Below are 6085 nucleotides of genomic sequence, written 5' to 3' on the forward strand. Positions count from 1 at the left end.
GTTTTTTTTGTTTTTGTTTTATTACTTCCCTATGATTTTGTTTTAAACCCAAAGATGCCAGTTTCTCTTCGGTACCTCATTTCACCTCTGCCAGGCTCTCGTCCATGTGCTGCTGCTTGGGAATGCACATAGACAAAACAGCTGTGGTCTTGGTGTAGGGGCTCCCACCTCGCTGTGGTGTTCAACGAACAGCAGAGTTTCTCTCACTTGACTCCTGTGTACCCTTCGGATCCCTGTTCTGAGGTGTTCCACTGCTGGTTTGCTTGATGACAGCCTTGCTTTAGCTTGACTTTAAACCCTGCCTATCACCATAGCCTAGGACTTGCTGCTCCAAGGCCCCTGCTCTGAGGAGCCGGCTTGCCATATAGCCACAGATCATACACTTTCTTTTTTGGGAAGCTTCCCAGAACTCCTTAAGCAGTCCAATGGTTGTTTGAATTATGCTTCTCCATTCGGTCCTTCTGCTCATGCGTTCAGTTCAAGTGTCCTTTATCCCAGGTTCAGAGATGCTGCCTTTCTTGTGGAAGACCTGTGACCCAGTGGGTCAGCAAGTGGTATTCCAACAACAGAGATGGGATAAGTTGCTTTTAGGACCAGCTTGCTCTCCTGGTTTTAGCCCTGACGTTCTTTGTACATGTGAACTGCTGTCTTTTCCGTAAGCCTTGATTGATTCTGAAATGAGGGACAGTCTCTTGGTGGATGATCCCTTTGTGCTGTTTGCTGTTTCTCTGCTGCTGTCTTTGCAATTCTCCTCTCACTGGTTGCAGGCTCTCATAGTAAGGTTTGGTGAGAAACCTTCCTAGCGTCACACTTTGGACTCTTACGCTGTTACCCTCCCTCATCCTGTGAAATGTATCCGCATGTATTGCCTAAGATGACTATTCCTTGTGAGCCAATTAATGACAATATTTATGCCCTTCCCTTCTAAGCTGTAGTTTGGGAATCCAGCCCACATAGACAGCCTCTTGCTTTTTGTGGTGTATTCAGTGCCAAGTTATGCATCTGGACAGGAAAACCTACTCTGCTTCTTGGGCGCCTAAGTAATGTATGTGAAGTGCAGCGTCCAAGAAACTGCCTGTGTTTTAGCACCTCATTGGTAATTGTGGATTTTCTGTTTTTATTGGCCTGCAGTTCCTGGAAAAGGTGCATTTTGCTCCTTGTCCCAGCCTCCTCCTGCATTTGGCAGGCCTATCAAGGAAGTGACCAAGTGGCAAGCAGAGCATCTTCTTGGCTTGAATACCGTCATTTGTTTGCCAATGTCCCTGTCCTTGAGACTTGTCTTGACAGTGCCACATACCCAGTTTTGGTCTCTCTGAGCAGGCCTCTTATGTTCCCAACTTGGCTCTGAGGCCCATCCTGCCAGCCCCCTGTGTTCTGTGTGGGTCTCAGTGCTCTTTGCCACCTCCTAGTACACATGCCCTGTCATTATTCCCCTGCTGCCCAAGGGCCAAACTGCTTCTCACGCAGGCTGGTGTCATTTCAAGAGGACCAAAGCCTCTGTGAGCCTTTTTATTTTCAGTAAAATGGTGCTTTTTCCTTACTTGGAGATATTCTCTATAAATAATGTAAATGACACCTTTTCATATGGAGCTGTTTGGAGTGTTGCTTTCCGGAGCTTGCTGAATCTGCTTGAGCTCTGGCTCCTGACCCTGTCAGCATGGAAGGCCTTGCCAGAAGCTCTCAGAAGGACCAGGACAGGCAGCGCCAGAAGCCCTGGGAATAAGTGTTTAGATCTGTCTGGGTCACAGCAGTATTTGCTATTTTGTCAAATTCAGTCCCGTGAACAGTCTTTATATATTTCTTAACATGTGGGATATATTGACTAAATCTGTGTGAGCAAATTGGAATACTCTTCCCTTTAGGTAGCATCACAGTATGTTTTCCTCAGGATTATTTCTGTACAGTTCTTTCAGTCAGATGAGAGGGCATGCAGGAGAAGGCTCTGGTGGCATTACATGAGGCTAGGTAGAAGAGTCCTGCTCACAACAAGGCTTCTTCTCATGTAGCCACGCAAAAGGCTGTTCTCCCATCGACAAGTGGTACTGATGGCCCTTCTGCAGGGCTGCCATCACACATTATGCCTTCCTTTTCCTCCCTGAGGCAACTTGGCAGAAAAATGTGATCATATAACTGCTTCTGAGCCTGGGTCCCTCAGCTTAGAGCACTTAGACTCTGAGTTCCAGGACTCTTGGTGAAAAGTATTTTAATCCATAGTGGGCCTTGGCAGGTAGCTTTGGCTCTTAAATGAAGTTTGACTGGGCTAAGGATGCGCTTTCTTTGCATCTTGTGGACATAGTAGGAGCCTGTCTGGTAAGGGCCTAAGTAGCTCTTTTAATTGCTGCTTTCCCCTATGAGGGCCAAAGAGATGAACTTTGCTACATTGCCATGTCTCAGAAAAGTTGCCATATCTCACCCAGAAAGGAATTTTTCCTCTTCAATGTGCCTGGAGGAGTGCTGTGAGCTGTTGCAGTTGGCCGGCCCTTTATTTACCAGGAGCCAAGAAGGGAAGGGAAAGATAGATGTATGCCAAGGCCAGGCTTTCTTTTCACCCATCTACCAACTTTCTCTCGCTTCTTGCTATTGTTCAGCCCTGTTCCTTGGAAAAGGATGGTCTCTCTGTCTTTAGACTTTGTAATGAAGTTACTTCCAGTCAGGATCAGGCCCATTTCCTTCTTCATAGGCCTAAAAGTGGACAGGAGTGCTCTAGTGTACAAATCAGCTGGTGATTTACCTGCCAGGGTGGGTGGTTCTGCTTTCTTGGTGACTGAGAACCTTCTTTACCTTTCCTACAGACTTCTACAGAGTATTTGACAATATGTAAGTACTATGTTTCCTTGTGGTGTACACTCTGTTCTTGTTTGTTTTTAAATCAAAATGCCTGTTTGGGAGGAGATAAACGTATTTAGTCTATTAGATTTGCGCTGCTGGATTTTTTTTTTAATATGTAATCTTGACTAGCTGTCATTGTTTATCCTGTAAGATTAGTCTATCAATTAAAGTTTGATAATTAATTGCGTCTCTCTTTCCTTCCAATTCTTCATGCGCCTAATCTATTCTGGGGCCAAATGTATCCTGGGGGCTTACCAACATTTTGAACTGGGCCCCAAGCCATCTTTTGTCAGCTGTGGTCTGACTTGTATGGCACTGAGTAATATATACAAGTTTATTCTCTGGGACAGCTGACAGGAGGTATGATTGCACCTGAAGTATCAGAGTAATGATCTTACCAATCAGCCACCGTTTTGCTTAGGCAGCCCTCTGCCTTGTAAGCCTCTAGTTAGGGGAAGTTCTACCTCTCTTCCCTCTCTGCCTAACTGGGAATCCTCTACCCTTGCCAGCCACCTAGCCTTTGAAGACATATTTTAAAAAACAGTGCAAAGAGCACAGCTGGAGCCACATGCTGCTCTAAGGACCCAGAAAGGAAAGATGATCAGAAGTTGGACAAGACCAGAATCCTTGGCATAAACGGTGATAGTTCGTCAGGATATAACAGTGCACTCAGTCACTCATATGTTAAGACATTTCCCCTTACCTCCATTGTGCAAGTATTCCTGAAGGTTTAGGCTCCCACTTTTCTATCTTGCTAATACCTCATACTTCTCAAACAACATTGAAGAGCATTTTTCAGATAGTGTCTTGCTAGGTAGTATAAGCCTGCCTGGAACTCAGATCCTCCTATTCATCCTTGGGGGCACAGGCATGTGGTGTGATGTCCATTGTCACTGTATTTGATTTTTATTAAAATTCTTATTACATTATTATATTGTTGATATGTTGTACACATATCACAGGTGTGCACACTCAGGCCATGACGTGTGTGGAAATCAGAGGACTGCTTTTGGAAGTCGGTTCTCTTCTACCATATGAGTTTCAGAATGGAAAGGTTTGGCAACAGGATAAGCCACCAAGCCATCTTGTCAGCCTATGGATATTTTTTTTTTTAAGATAGGGTTTCTCTGTGTAGCCCTGGCTGTCCTGAAACTCACTCTGTAGATCAGGCCGGCCTTGAACTCAAGAGATTCCCCACCTGCCTCTGCCTCTGCCTCTGCCTCTGCCTCCTGAATGCTGGGATTAAAGGTGTACACTGCTGCTACCACCACCACCTGGCACACCGATATATTCTTTTTTTAAAACACTTTTTTCTTTTCTTTTTTTCGGAGCTGGGGACTGAACCCAGGGACTTGTACTTGCTAGGCAAGCGCTCTACCACTGAGCTAAATCCCCAAGATCTGGTAAAAACCATTTCCACAATAGAGAGCCTACAAGGAGACAGTCCTAAGAGCTAGAGACAAGGGCTTCTTTGTACTGTTGAGCCACAGGCAGCTGAGAAGTAGGAGTGAGATGCTTCCTGCCATGAGACCTCTGCCACACACAACTGCCAAGGCCGCTCTTCTACCCTCTCATGACTGCTCTAGCCATGTTGCCTTGATGTAGGGCCATTTTTATTTTCAGGCTCCGTTATTTTGCTTCTCCAACTTTTCCTCGTTCACCTAATTTTTCTACTAAACTTTTGAACTGCCCGTTTTTTATGCCTTTTGCCCTATCTAAGTCCTTTGTTGTTGCATGTGTATGGATCATATTTGCCCAGGCACCCACGTGAAGAGGTCAGAGGACAAATTTGTGGACTTGGTTTTCTCTTTCCACATTGACCCAGATTCTAGTGATCCAATGAGGTGTGTGCATATATATATATATATATATATATATGTATATATATATATATATATATAATATCAGTATATAGATATAGATATCAGTAATACGTAACTTGTAGAATTTTTCCTATTAATGTTCTTGTCCTGCTTTAAAAGACAGGGTCTCACTGTTAAGCTCTGGCTGACCTAGAACTTATGTGGACCAGGCTGGACTTGACTCACTATGAAGTTGAGGGTAGCCTTGTCCCTTAATTCTACTCCTTCAATCTTCAGAGTGCTAAGATTACAGATGTGTGCCACCATGCCCTGTCCTGCTGGGTTCTGAGTCTTACTCTAATTCATGTCCTGGGTTTCTATGGCTAGGGAAGCTCTGGTCCTGTGTAGGTTAGCAGAGGACTCCCTTCTGATCCGCTCAGGGTTAGGTTCTCCTAGTTAGTATTCTCACATCCTAGTCTAAGATGTAGAATCCACTGAGCCATTACTAAGGACTATTGTAGTTCTTGGTGGACTTGTGCCCTTTGATTCATGACAGAAACACAAGTGGCAGACCCACCTCAATGCAAATAACCCACACTCAGGTTGTCAGATGACTAATCATGTAATGCCTAGTCCTGCTGTGTTCTCTGGAGTTAGAACCTGTACTCTAGCAACCCCACAGGAGGGTGTTTTTGTTCCCAGAGTTCTGTCCAAAGCACCAGTTGTTGCACTATTCTGTGTTTCTCGTACCTTTCTCAGACATTGTCACTGTGAATGAGTGTCACTCATTGTGAGCCTGCGACTGTTGAGCAGTTCCTCTGTATAGAGAGAAGAGCACTTTGACAGGTCATTTCACAGGGTTTTGATCTCTGGCTATACAATGGATAAATGGCTGCTTGGATACACCTTTTCTAGGGCTCCTGCCTTTAGAGGACGCATGGAGGCGAAAGAGGAGCCTCTGGGGCTGTCTGTAGTATTTACTCTAAGCACTGTATTCAGGTTCTGTTATGTTAGCACATGATATGTCACATCTTCCTGGTACCCTCATTTCAGCCCAAAGGACTCAGGCTGAGAACAATCACATGCCTGTCAGTAGCTGGCTGGCTGACTCAGCACCCACATGGCCTGATGCTGAATTCTGCACCCATTTACCTGTTGTTGAGGACTTAAGGAAAGTGGTTCTTGCCGATTTTGCTAGATTATCCTCTTCCTGATTTCATTGATGCATGTTACAAATTGCCTGCATAAACTTTGACCTTGGCATTCATTGATTGGATTTATTGTTAAGTCTGAAATTTGCTGATTTGGCTTCATTATCATTTAAAAAACTCGAAAGTCATAATGATGTACCTGATAAAGAGATCTCGAGTGATGGGTGCTCTGTCTCTGTCTACTGAACCCCAGTCTGAAGGAACAGGATTCATGTTAGCCTTCAGCACATAAGGCCCCATCCC

Source organism: Rattus norvegicus, chromosome 1, assembly GCF_036323735.1.
Source record: "Rattus norvegicus strain BN/NHsdMcwi chromosome 1, GRCr8, whole genome shotgun sequence".
In the NCBI taxonomy this organism is placed as follows: Eukaryota; Metazoa; Chordata; class Mammalia; order Rodentia; family Muridae; genus Rattus; species Rattus norvegicus.